Source organism: Rattus norvegicus, chromosome 1 (genome assembly GCF_036323735.1).
Source record: "Rattus norvegicus strain BN/NHsdMcwi chromosome 1, GRCr8, whole genome shotgun sequence".
Classification (NCBI taxonomy): domain Eukaryota; kingdom Metazoa; phylum Chordata; class Mammalia; order Rodentia; family Muridae; genus Rattus; species Rattus norvegicus.
Genome location: NC_086019.1, coordinates 136,246,601 through 136,269,483, shown reverse-complemented (window position 1 = coordinate 136,269,483; position 22,883 = coordinate 136,246,601). Strand labels below are relative to the sequence as shown.

Sequence of the window (22,883 nt, the reverse complement as noted above, 5' to 3'; positions counted from 1 at the left end):
TCCAAGTATGAGCCCTAAATGGAACATTCGATAAGTTGGACCCACGAGCAATTTGGCTCATGTCGGTGTGCACCTTGCCTTGCTGTTGGCATTTTGAATATGCCATATCCCTCTGCTCTTAGACATGGCTAATGAGACTCCTCCTTCCTAGAATCCTCTCCTGTTTTCCTTAAAATACCAATCCAGCATTGTTATCGTTAAGTCTCCATCAGGCAAGAACTACTACTCATTTTGCCTGCTATATTTTTTACAGCCCGTAATAGGTGCTCAACAAGTATTTGTTGAATGAATGAAAGGATGGTGTTAGCCCTTGAAATTGATTTCTAATTTGTACCAAGAGGGAGTATATCTGGACTGGATGTTGTCCTGATTCCCAAAGAACAGCTTTTGCAAGGCTCATGTCTCGAGACAGAGGCCAACTCTGAAAGAACTTGGCTCAGCTGGGAAAAGAGGCGGAGATGCTCCAGTCTGGGCTTGGCCCCGGGCAGAGTCACAGTCACAGGGTGACTTGTCATAGTTTGCATTCTGGCCTTTTGGTCCTTTTGGGTCCTCAGTCCTTTGGTATTCAGAGGCTTGTAGGCCCCTTTCCACCTCAGCAAACTTTGTCTCCAGCCTTGTATGTTTTTTTTTGGCTGTGGGCCCTGTTGGGACATTTGCATCTCTGAAGGGGACTTCTTAGCTGCTCCTCTGCTGTGCATCTTGTCCTGTTCTGGGCCTTCCTGTCAACTGTTACTTTTAACTGCCATCAGAATGTTCCACCTTTAACATTCTCAGGGGTTGGCTTCCTGGTACTAAGGCACCAGGGGGAGCCATAGACCCCCCCAGAACAGGATCCAGGTGTCATCTTACTAATGGGCTCAAGCCTTTAGTGCCCTGTAACCCTTCAAACGTTCAGAGCCTTTCATTTTTTTTTTTTCTAACCCAAACGTTATGACCTCTCTGTGATGGCTTCACAATTTCACTAGATTTTCTCAGTGGACAAGAGACCTAGGACATTGGCAGAGCTGGCCGAGGAAAGCTGCAGACTAAAAGACTTTCTGTGATTACACTTGACCCACTTTCCTGGGCAATCCTGACCTCAGGCTGTAGGTGCCTCAAAGCAACATCCAGATTCAGGCTACACGGGCATCTGTTCCTCCCGTTAGTCCTGGGGCCTTGGCGGAGAGAAGGCAATGTCGATGTCACTTACCATGACTTTCCCCTGAATGTCTACTGCTAAAAAATATGCTCCCTGACCTCCTGACTAGGGTTACCCATCTCTTTTCTGTTTCTATTGCTATTGGGAAAATCGGGGATCCCCTCTCTTATGTCTTTGGGCTATCTTTGTTCCAATAATTGTCTTGATCACTTTTGATACTCCTGGACAGGGCATATTGTGTCATTCATTCATTCATTCATTCATTCATTCATTCATTCACAATTGAACACCTATGTGCTTGGCCTTATCTAGGTGCTGGGAATACAAAAAGAGCTATGGAGACATAAATGGACTCTTTATCCTTGCAGAGATCTCTTTGTGATGGTCAGGCAAGGTAAAGGGGCATTTGGTTGTAGCACAACCTAGCTGAAATGAATGTGCATGAGCATGGTGCCAGTTTTGGACCCAGAGAAGAAGGCAGAAACTTCCAGACAGGATTTATCTTTATTTTTATCCTAGATGATTTGGGGATGTGGTGCTGTTGAAGGATTTTAAGCATAGGAGACTGTATGGATCACGTGGCCATTTCCTTATTAAAAGAAAGGACATTATGGTTGTCAGAAGGCAGAAGTGAAGGTTGCTGATGCAGCCCATAGGATAGGGGAGCTGCCTGGGGGACTGCCACAAGGATGAGTGGCAGTCCGTGGAGCTGGGTGTCTGTTTACCGGAAAATAAAAATGGGCGACAGGAGAGACTAGCCTATAAGGCACAATCCTGAGCTTTGGGTATGTTAAAATGCCTTCTACTCTTTTGCTATTTAGGGATAGAGCTCACAGGAGCCACTCAGCTCTGGTATCTCCCAATACCAGAATTGGGGAAGCACTTGAGCTAACCTGGTCATACAGGGGGGAAAAGCAGATGCTTTGGGGATTGGGGAAAGGAGGAGCAAGCCTCAGAGGAAGTGTAGGAAAACTGGGAAGGTAGCAAAGATACCAGGGGATCGATGTTACCACCAAGAGGAAGGCCACCTTTCTCTTGCTCCACCCTGACAGGCCTTGGGGAGATGATGTCATGAAAAACTCATCTCCTTCACTCTGACTGTCAGAAACATGGAGAGGAAGTGGCAGGGGCTCTCTTTATGCAGCTAAGGACAAGAAGGTCATTGGTGGCACTGGCAAACCCTTGTAGATCTATCTGGTGCAGCGAGAAGAGCATCTGATTGTTAGAAGCAGGCCCCTGAGAAGCCCGAGAAAGTTCCGAACCTGGTGGCAGCATTTTTCTCTGTCTGCAGGATACAAGTTAGAGGGAGGGTCCAGGTCAGGGTGATATAAAATGAAGGTAACAGAAAGGTGGAGGACAGATGCTGGGGCAAGCTCTTTGGTGGTGTGATAGAGAGGAAAGAGTTAAGCTCTGGGGAAAAACAGGGAAAAACAGAGAAAAACAGGAATTGGAAGTGTGTGAAATGAAGGCTGGCAGGAGAATGAAGACAGAAAACAGGGAAAGGAAGAAATAGGTCCTAGTGGGGCCATATCCAGCAATACAGACATGCTCCAAGGATGTTCAGGGCAAGAGGAACGGAAGGGTTTTTGTTTGTTTGTTTCCTGGCATAGTTTTGTTTCTTAGAGAAATGAACAAAATTGCAAGACTGCATATTTATAAAAGAAGGTAGACTAGCAAGGGCCCTGACAACTCTAGGAAGGAGCACATTGACTAGGCCTAAGGGCTGCCACTACAAATACTAGGCCTCACAGGGGCTTTCTGAGGCCTACTTACCATACACAGTCTTTAGAACTATGCAGAGTATTCCAAAGGGTCCCAAGAGAGAGGAGCCAATCTGAGAGAAGCTTGGAAGGGCCAATGTGGACCATGAGTAAAGTCCCTCAGCACATGGAAATGGCCCATCTGGGACCAGGCAGGCATGAGGAAAGCTCCAGTCACGAGTGCTACCTTTAAGGTCTGCATTCATAAGTTGGTCATAGCCATTCCACATAGACCCCAGTTAGAGTCCCTTCAGGTGGCCCTCTTTTTTCCCCATTCAGTTCTGCAAAGGTGTAGGCTTAAGGCCCTGGCTGCAATAGTGGGTCTGGGGAAGGAAGCACTTACACTTTCAGATCCCTGTTGGTCTGTGACTCAGAAAACCCCGATACCTCACAAATGCTACTTGACATTGCCGTGATTTCAATAGGCCTTGCCCGCTTATATGAAACAGTGTTTAGAGGCACAAACACATCTCCTATTACCGCAGCCTGGTGCTGCCTCTAACTTAGTTAAAAATGAAAGTATTGGTAGAATTCCATGTCTGGATTATCCACCAGGAGCACTGGGAAAAACTTGTTTTCCAAGTACAGTTATTGGAATGGAAGGAAGGAACTCCAGGCCACACAGATTCATTGCAGCATCCTTCCTGGGCTGGGACTGGAGCAGAGGTGGTACTTGTATGAACAAAACCGATGATCCTTGTAGAGGAGACAGCCCAAACGTGTGTTAAAAAAATTAAGGGGACAATAGGATGGACAGTTCTGACTTTGAAGTCCTAGAGAACTCTAAGGAGCTGGCAGCAGGCAGAGTGTTGAGCAACCAAGATGGGGATAAAGGATGCTCGGAGGGACAAAGTGGGTTCTTGGTGGAAAACAACTTTTATTTATTTTATTACGTTTCTTTCAGGGTCTCTCTGTGTAGCCCTGGCTGTCCCGGAACTTGCTCTGTAGACCAGACTGACTGGCCTTGAGCTCACAGTGATCCACCTCCCTCTGCCTCTCATGTGCTGGTATCAAAGGTGTGCAACACCACCACTGCCCAGCAAAAATGATTTTTTAAAAAGGCTTTCTGAAGATAATGTGGGCAGTGGTGTCCAATGGTTCTACCTACCGCCCCTGGTAAATATAGCAAGCTGCTCGGGGACCACGTCATGAACCTGCTTGCACTTTGTGTGGAGCCCAGATACACAAAGCCCCAAGTTCCCTAGTGGGAAAGAGCTAGGAAATTCTTTTTTGTGTTTGTGGGGAGTGCATTTGGTTGTCTCTGTACAACATGATGGCCCATGTCTGTTTGGGAGTGGTGGTAGGCGAAGGTTATGTTGAGAAGGAGAGACCTAGGAACCGTGACTTGCAGCCCAAGGCAAAGAAGATGATTCTGAGGTTGGGACCTAGCCAGGCTGCCTTCAAAAGTGATGATGCAATCCCAGGCTCGCTGCAAAGCTGAAATGGCTGTGCAGAGATGACTTCAGTGCGGAGCAGCTGACACGAACTTATGTTCGGTGGAAACCATTTGTTCAGAGACCCTTATTGGGGAAGGTCATGGTGAAAATCTTCAAGCCTCTGTAAGTTGCAGTAACGACAGAGGCATGTGTGCACAGCTGTCTGGTTGCTTATAAATATGGGGTTTCAACCAGTGGAGTTTCAATAAAGTATTTGATGAGTTGAAGGACCTTCTAGGGAGGTATCCTAGGACAGCACAACCCGGTGAGCTCCCTGCCATGGGGGACCCTGTGGGATCAGTATCCAGAGTGAACACATTCTTAGCAGCTTTACTCTGAGAAGGCCTCCCCCTAACCCCCAAGCTGGACAGTAGAGCATCAATCAATCAGTCAATCAATCAATCAATCAATCACTCTACATTGCATCTGGTATGTTTTGAAAAAAAATTTTTTTTGAGATAGGGTCTCACTATGTAGCCTTGACTAGTCTGGAACTTGGTATGTAGACCAGGCTAGCCTCACATATATCTCCATGTCTTTCTCCTGCCTCCTGAGTACTGGGATTAAAAGTGTGCCCTGCCACTGTTTGAGCAGAAATCTGTGCCCAGAGACTCCAATAAACGTGTTGCTGATACTGTATGGCCAGTGCCAAACCCAGTGACCCTCAGTCAGCATCTAGAGCTTTAGGACCGAGTCTTGTGTGTGTTGTCTTGGTGACTGAGAAGATTTGGAGGGAATCAGCCAGTTGGTGAAGACACTGGTGAAGACTTAGCTATCACATCCCAGCAGACATTTTCTCAGTTATACATTCATCCCAAAGAACTTAAGGAAGTAGCAAGATGGTCCAGCTGTCAGATGGCCTTCAGGTGAGAGGGTGATACTCTTTAAGAATCCATGGGAAGGATGAGGGTCTATTTCATCCAGAGGGGAAGATCAGGAAGGGTAAGAGCTTACCTTTGAAAGGTTTGTTTGGCACCTATTTGGAGGTATGTCTCTACTGAGTAGGTTCGAGAACACCTTTTTTCTTTTTTTTTCTTTTTCTTTTTTTCTTTTTTTCTTTTTTGAGATAGGGTTTCTCTGTGAAGTCCTGGTTGTCTTTGAACTGGCTCTGTAGACCAGGCTGGTTCAGACTCAACAGAGATCCCCCTGCCTCTGCCTCCCAAGTGCGGGGATTAAAGGCATGTGCCATCGCTGCCCAGCTATGTTAAGACGTTTTTAATAGAGTCCATGGAAACTATTTTCTTAAGCTGAGGGAGCCTTTGACTTTTGTCCAGAGATGGGGAAGGAAGATGATTGAGATGAACTGCAGAAGGTAGAGAAATCAAGGGGCCTGAGTGGAGATGGGGATTGGGTTCCCAGGGTCATTCTCCAGCAGAGATTGAGATGAACTGCAGAAGGGAAGAGAAATCAAGGGGCCTGAACGGAGATGGGGATTGGGTCCCCAGGGTCATTCTCCAGCAGAGATTGAGATGAACTGCAGAAGGTAGGAAGAGAAATCAAGGGGCCTGAACGGAGATGGGGATTGGGTCCCCAGGGTCATTCTCCAGCAGAAATGGTGCTTCTGGTCGAAGTCATTAGGGAGGTTTGGGACAGCTGAGACCCAGATGATGATCGGGGAAGTCAGGCTCACATGAGGACTAGGAGCACAGGCACTGGGATGGCGGTGGGCCTGAACTGGAAACATCTGCCACATTTTCTTTCCCTTCTCTCCCCTCTCCTCAGAGCCTCAGTGTAGTGAGGTTCCAGGCCCAACTGAAAGCACTGTTCGTGGAAAGCCCGCAACGGAAGAAGAATTCCTGCATCTTGTAGAACAGGACGGCAAGTACTTCTCAAGTGAGCTGGTGTGCTTGATACCATTCAATCAAAATGGCAACAGCTTTAAAGAGAATTTCCCTTTTGGACTGGTGGTTCACTCTTTTGGAAGAACAGGTGATAGCAGTCAAGACCTGTTCAAATCTAAGATTACTCAAACAGCACAAAACTGGAAGAAAGAGAGCAGAAACTGCAGAAAGCACAGACACACACGGGTTGGTTTTCGCCTCGAGTGCTGTTGAAGTTGTGGGTGTTTGTAGTAGAGATGCGTCACTGGAGCCCAGAGACTGCCTCTGTTAACAGAGAAGCACTCATCTTCTGTCCTGTCATTTTGTACTCAGCTGTCTAGCAAACTTCCCATTGATAATTCTATAGCTGGTCCCCTCAGGTCTGCCAGGAGACGTCTGTATGATGTGCTTTATAGCCTTTAAAGGTGTGGCAAGAAAGCCTCCGGAGCATCTCACCGTAAGCCAGGCAAGTACTACTGTTCCAGCTTTATACTAAGTAACCTGCCTTTCTGCTAGGGTTCTCCCCTTCCCTCCGTCTCCGCTCCGTGTAGCTTCGGAGTGTAACCTGTCACGGTTGCATATGGCTTGCAAGTGGTATTGCCATAATGGTTGCCACTGGCTGGTCAGTGAGTAAATCTTGAAGCAACCGGCTCAGAAATCCCAGTCCCTCCCCTTCAATCCTCACCACAGTGACTGTATGGGTGCTGGATAAGGCTCTGAAAACCAGCATAGGAGTAAACAAATGAAGTCCTTGATGTTTTCCAAACAGTTCTTTCCCCTTTTTCTTCTTGTGATGGGGAAAGGCTCAGAGAAGTCAAGTCAGCTTTTTCTTTTAATTTTTAATTGATTCTTTGTAATTTTCACATTATGCACCCCCAATACCACTTATCTCTCCATCCCTCCATATCTGCTTTCTGCCCTTGCAACCTCCCCACAAAAGAAAACAGAGCAAACAAAATAAAAGGAACAAAAAGGAGAACAAAAGTTAAAAACCAATCTCACTATGGGAGCTGCAGTGGGTCACACAATCTCTCACAGTACATCCTTTTGCTCAACAGCTTTACTTGCAAATGTTCATTGCAATGAGTCTGGCTAAGGCCTCTGGCTTCTGCCACACCATCAGTGGATCTTCAATAGAGCTCCTCTTGGATATCCCGTTGTTGTTGCCCACACTGACACACCTGGAGACCCTGCAGCTTTGGTTCTGCAGGACTGGCCCCTTCATGTGTTCCAATAGTCCATAAATGAGGTACATGTTGGGGTGGGCCAACTCAAAGCCTTAAATCTGGGCCTGAGAGGTGGCTGGAACATCCAAATCTTTACATTCTGGTTTCTTCTTGGGTAACCATTCCGTCATCAATCAATTTACTTTTCCCTCTTCTTGTATCCACAGGCAGTCAGAGAACCATGATGCCCTTCAACACTCTGAAGATGCTTTCCAGTAAACAACCAACTCATTACCATTCAAGTCCTTCCTCCCACAGGATGCTAAGAATGCATGTATAACTAGTCAGGCCTGTACCACGCTGTCATACTGATGTCATAATGGTGGCTTCTTATCCTTTGTTTAATAGTGTTTTGCTCACTTCTTCATGAGAGATCTTAAGAATGGGCTTCGGCATCCATTCAACCAGCACTCTATAGAGGAGGATGAGCCTGTTTTCAAGGGAGATCAAAGCCTTCTCCATAGCTCTCCTCACTCAATGGCCCAGTCCTCCCCAGAATCCCCTCCTGCCAGCCCCTTCAAGGGCAGCTCTCTGTCAATCTCAAACTCTTCCCTCCACTGTCACCGCATCCTAGAATCAGGTCTGCATTTTGAGATATTTGTTTCTACAGGATCCTTTTTTTTTTTTTTGCAACCAGTTTGTTTTATTCTGCTGTCAGAAGAATAAAAGAGTTGTTTAAACAATAAACTTCTTCTCTTTTAATGCTGGAGGCTGGAAAATACAAGATCAAGGGGCCAGCAGACCTGGTGTCTGGCTTCCTGGTTTATAGACGGTAGCCTGCCTTTTTCCTGTATACATGGGAGAGAGTGAAGTTGTCTTTTTCATGGCTGCTTTGATAGGGTTACTTTTGATGAGGGCCCCATCCTCACGGGTTCCCTCTCTAAGGTCCTGCCTTCTGCACTATCATATTGAGAATCTGGGGTCCAATATACACATTCTGAAAGGGGTTCAAACATGTTTGTAGTATGAAAACTTAAAAAAGTTTGGCTCTTTTACTTCATAATCATGTTACCGTGTATTTGAAGACTATCAATTCAGTTAACATCAGAAATATGTAGTGCTTCAAGGAATGAGGACATGAACGACACCCAAAGCGAGCTCAGATGATGCTAATCTATGTACTGAACTCTCAGAACTTTGAGATAACTGTTTACACAAACTGTACGTGTATCTGCCTGCCTGCCTGCCCATTTGCCTTCTCTTAGCCCTTGGACCAAGAAAACTGCTTGAGCCTAGTATTTGTCAAACTGCATAGGCAGAGGTGTCTATGGCTGGAGTTAGCTTAGATCAGGTAGCCGTGGCTGACTTCCCAGCTTGTGGTGGATATTAAATATTGCTTTGAGATGTTGCTTAAATCTGCATTTCTGTTGGTCTGACTAGGTGGTTTGCAAACTCCAGTCCCCACCGCAGGCTGTAACTAGAGTGTGTGTGCACAAATTTTTCTCTCTAATGGAATTTTACAGTTAGGAACTCAGTGCCTGCTCTGAGTCTCCTTCTTTCCACAGCCTCCCAGCTCTTGTTTACTAGGAGCTGTGAACCTCAGACGGGCTGGGGCTTGGGGGATGATCATTGTGGCTACTTTAGGGCAAGCTGCCCAGGGTTAAGGTAGTGTTTGGATGGGTCCCGACTTCCTCATTAGGTGGCACGAAAGGGCGAGGGATAAAATCTCTATTTTTAAGAGAGAAAAGCTATTTTACTTCAGGTAGAAAACAAAAACAAAAACAAACCAACAAAAAAAACCAAAAACACCACCTATGAGTTTTCTCGCTGAGTTAGCTTTTTATGTATTAGAAGAAATTCCCTTGTTGGTGTTCAGTTTAACATATTTGCTCTTGGTTTGTGTGTCTCTTTTTAACTGTAATTTAGTTAAAAAAAACAAACAAACACTGTTGGCTTCACCGATTTCAATATAAGATATGATTGAGGTCCTAATGGAAACATTTTATTGATCCAAGTTTCTTCCAGTGTCTCTGCCCGGAGAGGCCAGAATTGGGGTACAGACAGAGGGGCATAGAAAACCTTCACAGTGGAGAAGGTAACCCCTCACTAGCCTGCTCCTAGGAGGCAATGTGATTCCCTCTATGGAATGGCACTTCTCAGGGATGTGGCGACCCTGAGGAACCTTGGGCCTTCCGAGATCACTCTGTCCTCATAATGCCTGTTGTAGGTTTGTATAGAAAATGTTTCTGAGTTTGGGGTAGGATGTCTCCTCAGAAGCTAAATGTCTTATGATTTGGGATAAGTGAGCTGGCAGATGTCACCTCAACCTCTAGGGGGACCCTTGAGTCACCAGGCACAGCACCTGGACATCACAGAAGTGACTTGCACCTTATGACCACAGTGCCTGAATAAACCCAGGCTATTTTCTTCTAATGTGTTTGCTTTAGGAAAAAAACACGTTTGCAAGTGTGTGCCCTGCAAACATTCCCAGGATTAGGAGAGGAGACCGTGGCTGCCGAGGGAGGTCAAGCCTGTTCCAGGACATGAATGAGCTTCACTTGCAGGTTCCCACCCTCACGCCCCTTCCCAGCTATACTCTCTGTCCGTTTTAGGAAAAGCGGTCATGCTTAGTGCTCATTGACATGTGCTCGCCAGTTTTCATACTTTGGGCGATAGGGAAAAACATCAACCTGTTTGAGCATTAACTTGAAAAATGCCAATTAAAGCCCATCTGGAGATGTCTAGAAAAGGGAGGAGGCCTCCCATGAGCACAGCTGGGAAAGGTTTCTTTTTCCTCTGCTCCATTAACATTACTCACAGATTCAAGGAGCAGAGACAACCGGAGGGGTTGGAGGAAGCTTCCTGAGTTTCCAGCCACAACATCCCCCACGGATGGAGACATCCTTAACTCAGACCTTCTGGTTCCAGAAGGATGCTGAAGCAGGATGGAGAACTCACAGCGCTGACCCAAAGCGTTCGCTAGTCCTTGTAATTCCTTGCCCGTGTGTACCGTGTCTCACAGAAACCTGCCAAAGACAGTGAATGAGAGGAAGTATTTGGGAGGGGTATGATGAACCTGAGCTCAGGAAGCCACAGAGATATCAAATTCAGTGTCCTCATCGTGACAGAATTAACCTACGATCTGGTTGCCCCAGCACACCCGTACTTTACAGATGAGAAAATGAACCTGTGGTAAGTACGTCAGGGATACACAAGGCTGGCATTGGGAATCTTGGCTTTGAGAGCATGTTGTACTTTAAAACATGAAGTGGAGAGTCCCACACCCGCGGAACCCGGCCCGCAGCAGCTCTCTGCTCCCAGACCCCGTGGGAATGAGACCTCACCGCCTGGTCAGGTGGGCACTCCTGAGGCTGCAGAGCGGAAGAGACCACCAACACTGCCCACCCCTGCCCACATCCCTGGCCCAAGAGGAAACTGTATAAGGCCTCTGGGCTCCCGTGGGGGAGGGCCCAGGAGCGGCAGGACCCCTGCCTGAGACACCGCCGGAACCTGAAGGAAACAGACCGGATAAACAGTTCTCTGCACCCAAATCCCGTGGGAGGGAGAGCTAAACCTTCAGAGAGGCAGACAAGCCTGGGAAACCAGAAGAGACTGCTCTCTGTGCACACATCTCGGACGCCAGAGGAAAACACCAAAGGCCATCTGGAACCCTGGTGCACTGAAGCTCCCGGAAGGGGCGGCGCAGGTCTTCCTGGTTGCTGCCGCTGCAGAGAGCCCGTGGGCAGCACCCCACGAGCGAACTTGAGCCTCGGGACCACAGGTAAGACCAACTTGTCTGCTGCAAGAGAGCTGCCTGGTGAACTCAAGACACAGGCCCACAGGAACAGCTGAAGACCTGTAGAGAGGAAAAACTACACGCCCGAAAGCAGAACACTCTGCCCCCATAACTGACTGAAAGAGAGGAAAACAGGTCTACAGCACTCCTGACACACAGGCTTATAGGACAGTCTAGCCACTGTCAGAAATAGCAGAACAAAGTAACACTAGAGATAATCTGATGGCGAGAGGCAAGCGCAGGAACCCAAGCAACAGAAACCAAGACTACATGGCATCATCGGAGCCCAATTCTCCCACCAAAACAAACATGGAATATCCAAACGCACCAGAAAAGCAAGATCTAGTTTCAAAATCATATTTGATCATGATGCTGGAGGACTTCAAGAAAGACATGAAGAACTCCCTTAGAGAACAAGTAGAAGCCTACAGAGAGGAATCGCAAAAATCCCTGAAAGAATTCCAGGAAAACACAATCAAACAGTTGAAGGAATTAAAAATGGAAATAGAAGCAATCAAGAAAGAACACATGGAAACAACCCTGGATATAGAAAACCAAAAGAAGAGACAAGGAGCTGTAGATACAAGCTTCACCAACAGAATACAAGAGATGGAAGAGAGAATCTCAGGAGCAGAAGATTCCATAGAAATCATTGACTCAACTGTCAAAGATAATGTAAAGCAGAAAAAGCTACTGGTCCAAAACATACAGGAAATCCAGGACTCAATGAGAAGATCAAATCTAAGGATAATAGGTATAGAAGAGAGTGAAGACTCCCAGCTCAAAGGACCAGTAAATATCTTCAACAAAATCATAGAAGAAAACTTCCCTAACCTAAAAAAAGAGATACCCATAGGCATACAAGAAGCCTACAGAACTCCAAATAGATTGGACCAGAAAAGAAACACCTCCTGTCACATAATTGTCAAAACACCAAACCCACAAAATAAAGAAAGAATATTAAAAGGAGTAAGGGAAAAAGGTCAAGTAACATATAAAGGCAGACCTATCAGAATCACACCAGACTTCTCGCCAGAAACTATGAAGGCCAGAAGATCCTGGACAGATGTCATACAGACCCTAAGAGAACACAAATGCCAGCCCAGGTTACTGTATCCTGCAAAACTCTCAATTAACATAGATGGAGAAACCAAGATATTCCATGACAAAACCAAATTTACACAGTATCTTTCTACAAATCCAGCACTACAAAGGATAATAAATGGTAAAGCCCAACATAAGGAGGCAAGCTATACCCTAGAAGAAGCAAGAAACTAATCGTCTTGGCAACAAAACAAAGAGAATGAAAGCACACAAACATAACCTCACATCCAAATATGAATATAACGGGAAGCAATAATCACTATTCCTTAATATCTCTCAACATCAATGGCCTCAACTCCCCAATAAAAAGAAATAGATTAGCAAACTGGATACGCAACGAGGACCCTGCATTCTGCTGCCTACAGGAAACACACCTCAGAGACAAAGACAGACACTACCTCAGAGTGAAAGGCTGGAAAACAACTTTCCAAGCAAATGGTCAGAAGAAGCAAGCTGTAGTAGCCATTCTAATATCAAATAAAATCAATTTCCAACTAAAAGTCATCAAAAAAGATAAGGAAGGACACTTCATATTCATCAAAGGAAAAATCCAGCAAGATGAACTCTCAATCCTAAATATCTATGCCCCAAATACAAGGGCACCTACATACGTAAAAGAAACCTTACTAAAGCTCAAAACACACATTGCACCTCACACAATAATAGTGGGAGATTTCAACACCCCACTCTCATCAATCGACAGATCATGGAAACAGAAATTAAACAGAGACGTAGACAGACTAAGAGAAGTCATGAGCCAAATGGACTTAACGGATATTTATAGAACATTCTATCCTAAAGCAAAAGGATATACCTTCTTCTCAGCTCCTCATGGTACTTTCTCCAAAATTGACCATATAATTGGTCAAAAAACGGGCCTCAACAGGTACAGAAAGATAGAAATAATCCCATGCGTGCTATCGGACCACCACGGCCTAAAACTGGTCTTCAATAACAATAAGGGAAGAATGCCCACATATACGTGGAAATTGAACAATGCTCTACTCAATGATAACCTGGTCAAGGAAGAAATAAAGAAAGAAATTAAAAACTTTTTAGAATTTAATGAAAATGAAGGTACAACATACCCAAACTTATGGGACACAATGAAAGCTGTGCTAAGAGGAAAACTCATAGCGCTGAGTGCCTGCAGAAAGAAACAGGAAAGAGCATATGTCAGCAGCTTGACAGCACACCTAAAAGCTCTAGAACAAAAAGAAGCAAATACACCCAGGAGGAGTAGAAGGCAGGAAATAATCAAACTCGGAGCTGAAATCAACCAAGTAGAAACAAAAAGGACCATAGAAAGAATCAACAGAACCAAAAGTTGGTTCTTTGAGAAAATCAACAAGATAGATAAACCCTTAGCCAGACTAACGAGAGGACACAGAGAGTGCGTCCAAATTAACAAAATCAGAAATGAAAAGGGAGACATAACTACAGATTCAGAGGAAATTCAAAAAATCATCAGATCTTACTATAAAAACCTATATTCAACAAAACTTGAAAATCTTCAGGAAATGGACAATTTCCTAGACAGATACCAGGTACCAAAGTTAAATCAGGAACAGATAAACCAGTTAAACAACCCCATAACTCCTAAGGAAATAGAAGCAGTCATTAAAGGTCTCCCAACCAAAATGAGCCCAGGTCCAGACGGGTTTAGTGCAGAATTCTATCAGACCTTCATAGAAGACCTCATACCAATATTATCCAAACTATTCCACAAAATTGAAACAGATGGATCACTACCGAATTCCTTCTATGAAGCCACAATTACTCTTATACCTAAACCACACAAAGACCCAACAAAGAAAGAGAACTTCAGACCAATTTCCCTTATGAATATCGACGCAAAAATACTCAATAAAATTGTGGGAAACCGAATCCAAGAGCACATCAAAACAATCATCCACCATGATCAAGTAGGCTTCATCCCAGGCATGCAGGGATGGTTTAATATATGGAAAACCATCAACGGGATCCATTATATAAACAAACTGAAGGAACAAAACCACATGATCATTTCATTAGATGCTGAGAAAGCATTTGACAAAATTCAACACCCCTTCATGATAAAAGTCCTGGAAAGAATAGGAATTCAAGGCCCATCCCTAAACATAGTAAAAGCCATATACAGCAAACCAGTTGCTAACATTAAACTAAATAGAGAGGAACTTGAAGCAATCCCACTAAAATCAGGGACTAGACAAGGCTGCCCACTCTCTCCCTACTTATTCAATATAGTTCTTGAAGTTCTAGCCAGAGCAATCAGAGAACAAAAGGAGATCAAGGGGATACAGATCGGAAAAGAAGAGGTCAAAATATCACTCTTTGCAGATGATATGATAGTATATTTAAGTGATCCCAAAAGTTCCACCAGAGAACTACTAAATCTGATAAACAACATCAACAAAGTGGCTGGGTATAAAATTAACTCAAATAAATCAGTTGCCTTCCTCTATACAAAAGAGAAACAAGCCGAGAAAGAAATTAGGGAAACGACACCCTTCATAATAGACCCAAATAATATAAAGTACCTCGGTGTGACTTTAACCAAGCAAGGAAAAGATCTGTACAATAAGAACTTCAAGACACTGAGGAAAGAAATTGAAGAAGACCTCAGAAGATGGAAAGATCTCCCATGCTCATGGATTGGCAGGATTAATATAGTAAAAATGGCCATTTTACCAAAAGCAATCTACAGATTCAATGCAATCCCCATCAAAATACCAATCCAATTCTTCAAAGAGTTAGACAGAACAATTTGCAAATTCATCTGGAATAACAAAAAACCCAGGATAGCTAAAGCTATCCTCAACAATAAAAGGACTTCAGGGGGAATCACTATCCCTGAACTCAAGCAGTATTACAGAGCAATAGTGATAAAAACTGCATGGTATTGGTACAGAGACAGACAGATAGACCAATGGAATAGAATTGAAGACCCAGAAATGAACCCACACACCTATGGTCACTTGATTTTTGACAAAGGAGCCAAAACCATCCAATGGAAAAAAGATAGCATTTTCAGCAAATGGTGCTGGTTCAACTGGAGGGCAACATGTAGAAGAATGCAGATCGATCCATGCTTATCACCCTGTACAAAGCTTAAGTCCAAGTGGATCAAGGACCTCCACATCAAACCAGACACACTCAAACTAATAGAAGAAAAACTAGGGAAGCATCTGGAACACATGGGCACTGGAAAAAATTTCCTGAACAAAACACCAATGGCTTACACTCTAAGATCAAGAATCGACAAATGGGATCTCATAAAATGCAAAGCTTCTGTAAGGCAAAGGACACTGTGGTTAGGACAAAACGGCAACCAACAGATTGGGAAAAGATCTTTACCAATCCTACAACAGATAGAGGCCTTATATCCAAAATATACAAAGAACTCAAGAAGTTAGACCGCAGGGAAACAAATAACCCTATTAAAAAAATGGGGTTCAGAGCTAAACAAAGAATTCACAGCTAAGGAATGCCGAATGGCTGAGAAACACCTAAAGAAATGTTCAACATCTTTAGTCATAAGGGAAATGCAAATCAAAACAACCCTGAGATTTCACCTCACACCAGTGAGAATGGCTAAGATCAAAAACTCAGGTGACAGCAGATGCTGGCGAGGATGTGGAGAAAGAGGAACACTCCTCCATTGTTGGTGGGATTGCAGACTGGTAAAACCATTCTGGAAATCAGTCTGGAGGTTCCCCAGAAAATTGGACATTGAACTGCCTGAGGATCCAGCTATACCTCTCTTGGGCATATACCCAAAAGATGCCTCAACATATAAAAGAGACACGTGCTCCACTATGTTCATCGCAGCCTTATTTATAATAGCCAGAAAATGGAAAGAACCCAGATGCCCTTCAACAGAGGAATGGATACAGAAAATGTGGTACATCTACACAATGGAATATTACTCAGCTATCAAAAACGAGTTTATGAAATTCATAGGCAAATGGTTGGAACCGGAAAATATCATCCTGAGTGAGCTAACCCAATCACAGAAAGACATACATGGTATGCACTCATTGATAAGTGTCTATTAGCCCAAATGCTTGAATTACCCTAGATCACTAGAACAAACCAAACTCAAGACGGATGATCAAAATGTGAATGCTTCACTCCTTCTTTAAATGAGGAAAAAGAATACCCTTGGCAGGGAAGGGAGAGGCAAAGATTAAAACAGAGACTGAAGGAACACCCATTCAGAGCCTGCCCCACATGTGGCCCATACATATACAGCCACCCAATTAGACAAGATGGATGAAGCAAAGAAGTGCAGACTGACAGGAGCCGGATGTAGATCGCTCCTGAGAGACACAGCCAGAATACAGCAAATACAGAGGCGAATGCCAGCAGCAAACCACTGAACTGAGAATAGGACCCCCATTGAAGGAATCAGAGAAAGAACTGGAAGAGCTTGAAGGGGCTTGAGACCCCATATGTACAACAATGCCAAGCAACCAGAGCTTCCAGGTACTAAGCCACTACCTAAAGACTATACATGGACTGACCCTGGACTCTGATCTCATAGGTAGCAATGAATATCCTAGTAAGAGCACCAGTGGAAGGGGAAGCCCTGGGTCCTGCTAAGACTGAACCCCCAGTGAACTAGACTGTGGAGGGGAGGGCGGCAATGGGGGGAGGTTTGGGAGGGGAACACCCGTAAGGAAGGGTAGGGGGAAGGGGGATGTTTGCCCGGAAACCGGGAAAGGGAATAACACTCGAAATGTATATTAGAAATACTCAAGTTAATAAAAAAAAAAAAAAAGAAATACTCAAGTTAATAAAAAAAACCTTAAAAAAAAAAACATGAAGTGGAGAGGAGCCGCTGGTCCATGTGGAATCCTTCTCTAAGGCTCATTCCATACCTGGACCTGGAGGTGTAGGGATGCACTTGCCCCATCTTTGGTCACCCTGGAAGTCTGTGGAATGTACCCCACCTCCACCCTCCCACCTGATATGGAGGAGGCAATCAGGTCCTTGGAAGCCCAGGCATTTCACCTACCTTTGCTGTTTGACAGGATGTGGAATGCCGTCTGAAGTGGCCGCTTGCTGGATCACATGGGAGGAATGGGCCATTGAAAGGGACATTTGGTGATGGAGCTCGACCTAGTCTCCAAGAGAGGCGAGTGGAGTGCTTTTCCAGGAGCAGTGCAGTCCAGAGGGCAGGTTTGCCCGACAGGTGGATAGTAGACTGCAAGTTGGTCATCTGTCACTGGGGGGAGGGGAGGAAAGGAGGTTGTGTAGGGAAAGGATGATATTAGCATGTCAGACCGTGGGCAGGGTTGGATGAAGACAGGAACCCTCATAAGGGGGCTCCTTTAGGGAATGTGTGAGACCACTGTGTTGAAAGCATGTGTTCCTTTTTATGGATCTGTGGTCAGGTGTACCCCTCTGCAGACTGCCTGCTGCCTAATTTCATGGCCTTTCCTAAATTTCTAAAGAGGACTCCTCCCATTGGCATTCAGCCAATAGGTGCCATACAGTACACAGGCCACCTAGAACAGGTCTGAAGCAGGCCATTTTACTGCAGCTGGTTAGAGAACTCCGGAACCTCTTACCCAGTCATGCGTACCAATGAGTCAGGAAGGAGATCTCAAAGGAGCCTCTCAATACACATAAATGAAACATAATAATGGGGTCCATGTGACTCATGTACCCCATATACATTTCTCTGATAGTTGATGAAATTAAGCATTTTAATATATTTATCAGCCATTTCTCTCTTTCAAGAGGTAAAGTCAGATTGCCTATTTTTTAATTGACTTTATTTATTTATTTATTTATTTATTTATTTATTTTACATTTTAAAACTTTTTGGAAAGAACTTTGCTGTGAACTTCATGTATAACAAAGAGCTTATGTCACAAAGAACCTGGTTGAAAAATTGACATGTGGCCATCAGTCTTATTGTAGTCTGGGCCTTAGAGTAAAGGAGAGGAATGGGCTAGCCCAGTGTGGGCGGTGGCAAGGCAGGTGCTTTGCTAGAGCACAACATTTGGAGATTTTCTGAGCGAAAGAGAGATGCTGTATGTGATAACAAGGGCTTGTTAAAAGGGGATCATTCTGAGGGCACACTGGAGAGAAGCTGCAGGGGTCACGTTCTTCAAAGCCACAGAAGGAGCAAGAGATCACCCAGTAAGCTACACACTGATCACACAAGCGATCCCAGTGACAACTCAGAAGATCCCAGTTCTGTCTGATCAGAGAAAACACTGGCTAGAAGTTATCTCCCAATCTCAGAACCTGAGGCCATCAGTCGAGAGGCCAGGTGGGTAGAAACTTGCTTCTCCTTGTCTCTTTCCTCACCAAACAACCATTCTTGGGAAGCCGGCTGGTTCCACGCAGAAGGAAAGGGACAGGTGGCATAGGAACTGTTTCCTAGTCTGCTGACTTGTAGCATGCCCTGGCGGGGTCACCGGTGAAGTTTCAGGGAGTGCAGATTGGAATGTACCCTGCTATCAGAAACTACATTTTAGTCTTGGAGATGAGACTGTTTTGTGATGAAAAGATCACCCCCCCCACAACCCGTGCTACTCAGAGCAATCTCACAAGCAGGACTTAAATTACCACTCCTTAAGGGATCATTGTGAGATTAAAATTATAGTTCCCTTCTGATCAAGCCCAACATTAACTCTTGTTAGACTCAGTCATCTACTTTCATGACTTCTCAGCTTAGATCCCAGGACTACATGTGAGTTTACGACCACACCATTGCAAAGTTCACGGATGCAGAAAGAAAAAAAAAAAACCAAACACAGGAAGAGAACAGGGAAGGGGCTTGCTGAGAGAAAAGGTGGTGAACTCAGTCACTAACACAGTGCTGTGCCACAAAGAGTTCCCAGATGGATCCGTGAACCAATGTGTGTAGCCCAGGAACAGACAGGCTCGGTGAAAGCTAAGCGCACAGTAACAGCATGAAGCTGTTATGCCCGATACCAAGAGCCAAGAAACGTGATTAGCTATCTTAAAAACAACGAAACACGCCAAGTTTGAGTCTTCCATTAAAACATTGGAATAAATAAATGAAGCTAGATTGTAGAGTGAAGCCAAGCCAGGTGAACAGGCTTTTCTCCTTGCTTTCAGGTCACGCCAGGGAAAGCAGTGGTCTGAGATACAAAGGACTGGGGTGCTGAGGTGGAACTTCATTAAGATGTCTTTGCCTGGCGCCCGGCAATCAGAATTAATGTGCCCGGATGTGTTTTCTGCTTGTAGAATGAACTCTGAGTCTAGGCTTCCTGAGATTGAGATAGCAAGCTGTGTCTGTTTAAAAACTCCTAAATGCACACGTAAGATATTAAAAAGCCTGAATGAAGGCAGATGAGAGGAAATCAGAAATACCTGGCTTTTTTTCCCCTTTTTTTAAAAACATAGAATCTCCCCCCCCCCACCCCGATTAATTTGGCAATTTAATGAGTGCTTCCTAAGTACCAGACTCTTACAAAAAGACTCTCACAATAAACTGTTGTTACAATGCTAAGATTTCTACAGTTCTCACAAGAACATTTACATTAGCTGTTGTACTTTCTTCGGTCTCTAATTAAAAATTAGGTTGAGTCAGGCTTGGTGATGCACACCTTTTTTTTTTTATTGGCTAGTTTAAGTATTTACATTTCAAATTCCTGGTTGCTCCCTCTCCTTTCCCCCTTCCCCTCCCTCTATGTAGGTGCTCTCCCTCCCACCCACACACTCCTACCTCACTGCCCTGGCATTCTCCTACATTGGGGTATCCAGCCTTCACAGGACCAAGGCTTCTCCTTCTCCTCCTATTGATGCCAGACAATGCCATCCTCTGCTACATATGTCACAGGAGTCAAGTGTCTCTCCATGTGTTGGTGATTTAGTCCCTGAGAGCTCTGGGGGTCTGCTTGGTTGATATTGTTGTTCTTCTTATGAGGTTGCAAACCCCTTTAGCTCCTTCAGTCTTTTCTCTAACTCCTCCATTGGGGTTCCTGTGCTCAGTCTGATAGTTAGCTGTAAGCATCCTCATCTGTATCAGTAAGGCTCTGGCAAGAGCCTCTTGGGTTCTTGTTTTTGGTTTCCCTCAGTCATGGGCTATGACACAGAAGTATAGGACAAACCCCTTCCTATCCCAAATTGCTTTTGGTCAGGATGCTAACTAGGAAGCAAGATCTTATCATATTATAGCCTAGGCTGGCCTGGAACTCATGATCCCCCTGCCTGAGGCCTCTTGGTGCTGAGGCTTGGGCCACAACTTGCTTCATCATCTGGCTCTTGACCCTATTTGCTAAGTTCGTGTGGCATGGTCTCAGATTTTAACTCACAAGGAAGAGATTTGGATAGGAGACACAGGACAGCTGGAATTCTGAAGAGCTGCATCATTTGAATGTTGAATTAGAAAAGAAAAACAATCCTGCTTTCTCACTTTCAGGGGACAGCTAGAATATAACTTGGAACTGTACTGAGGAGGTGAGACTATTGCATGAGAATTTTTTTTTTTTACACAAACTAAACCTTTTGTGGGTCAGCTGTCCTCAAACCTGCCATCCTGGAAGTCAATAAAACTCAATTTGAGAATTTAGTTTAAGGGAATGGTGATTTCCACAGGTGTCTGCCAAGACCAAAAGCTGGTTCCAACTGGAATACGGATCCTCGTTCTCAACTCAAGTTCCAGCTGAAAATAAGCAGCTCATTAAAAATAAAACCACAAAACAAAACGACAAGATACGTTGAGTGGAAGCCAGCCGGCAGGGAAACCCAAGACCCCTAAAGAGCTCAGATGCTGCAGTGTTCAGATAACAAATGTTAAATTCCAAAGCAGAAAGGCCCAATCTGAAACTGGAGAACAGGAAGAACCCTAAACCAGCCAGACCTTTCAGGAAAAAAAAAAGTTGACATTTAAAACTTAAAAGTAGCCTGCTTCCAGTTTTGGTCAAAGTTGAGGGACAGAAACTGCCTTCTTATATTTTAAAAAAACAAAATAATGATGTGTATGGATGTTGTGCCTGCAAGAAAGCACAACAGTGTGTATCTGATGCCTGTGGCAACAGGAGGAGGGTGTTAGATCTCCTGGAACTACTGGAGTTACAGATGGTTGGGAGCCATCGTGAGGGCTCTGGGAACCAAACCCTAGTCCTCTGGAAGAGCAACTGGTGCTTGTAACTGCTGAGCCATCTCTCCAGTCCCATCCTCATACTTTACCTTAAGAAAGGACTTGGAGAAAACGCATAAAGCAAAGCCAACAGGGCTTCCTGTGGCCCTTGGTGGCCTGCACTTGCTATGTAGCACAAGATGGCCTCGAACTCCTAATCATCCTAACTTCCAAGTGCTAGGATTACAGGCAAACAGGAACACTCTTGGTTTATGTACTGCTGGGGATCAAACCCAGGGTTTTGTGCATGCTAGCCAAGGACTCTGCCCACTGAGCTACATCTACAGTCTATATAACGTCACCTTCTAGAGGCTGAGCACCAGGCAGGCAAGGAAAGCAGTCTACTCGTCGGGTTAACAAACCAAACAGCCCCCACACGAGTTGCCTCCCATCAAACAGGAAATGCTAGGCTACGGCTCAGGGAGGAAGGACTCTGACTAAGGTTAGTGAGGGAGAGTTGAAGAGACAGAAATAGACATGAGGGAACCGAGCGGACCGAACCCACGGGGCAGAGTGATAGCGACGGTGATGATAAGTCATATTAAGAAATCCGGATGGTCACAAGGAGCCCCAGGGAGCTCTGCTCAGCAAAGGATTGTTAGGATGATAAATACAATGTGCACGATGTAGAGATTGTCTTCGTGTTATCCAAATGCTGATTTCTGTGCCAGCAGAGATTTGAGTACAGGCTGGACTCTGGTATTTGTTTCTCTAACTGCTCAGCACCTGTATCATATTTTGTATCCATTCTCCATCACCTTCTGATTGGTTTAAATAAAGAACCGAATGGCCAATAGCAAAGCCAGAGAGGATTGGTGAGACTTCTGGGCAGAGACAGGGACAACGGGAAAGGATCTGGTGTCGGAGAATTGCGAGCCAGAGTCAGAGGAAGTCGGATGTACAAAACTGAGGAGAGGCAATGAGCCATGCGGCAGAACATAGATTAGAATAAATGGGTTAATTTAAGTTAAGAGCCAGTTGGGAACGAGCCCAAGCTAAGGCCTAAAGGTTTCATAATTAATAAAAGGTCTCTGTGTCATTACTTGGGAGCTGGTGCCTCACGGTCAGTCCGGCGATAAAGGATCTGTGTACACTTAACAAAAACACCTCACTCCCGGAAATAGGCAGTGAGCTATTTCCTGGGGCTCAAGAAGAACGGGACTCATTTGGTTCTGTAACCGAGCGTAAAAGTGTTCCTGCTAAAGGTCTGTTGACTGGCAATAGGTGATCGGCAGAAAGAAATGCATGTGAATCTACTGCATGCCCCAGGGGAGCAGAGAAAAGTGACTCTCCAAACCGACTGAGATCTCGAAGCCCACGCAACACCGAGGCTACAGAAAGAAATGAGTATGGCTTTCCAGATGGTGCCAAGGGTGGTGGCAATTGCAAGCTGTGGGAGAATGTGGAGAGGGGATGAATGCTGCATGGAGACTACCCGATGCAGAGGAGAGGTCTCTTAGGTAATAAAAACTTACCATCTCACGGCAGAACTGGCAGAATAGGTGTCAGCCCCTCAAGAGACTTTCTGAGTGTGGC

The 22,883-nt window shown here is 44.9% G+C and overlaps 1 long non-coding RNA gene across 1 annotated transcript; it reads left to right on the top strand.

The window, feature by feature from the left end:
* The first annotated feature begins 7,215 nt into the window (after nt 1–7,215).
* On the top strand, nt 7,216–8,067 carry LOC102554078 (uncharacterized). The gene is made up of 2 exons (XR_590339.4): nt 7,216–7,403; nt 7,548–8,067. It is a non-coding gene; the product is annotated as an uncharacterized LOC102554078 (long non-coding RNA).
* The last annotated feature ends 14,816 nt before the right edge of the window (nt 8,068–22,883 follow it).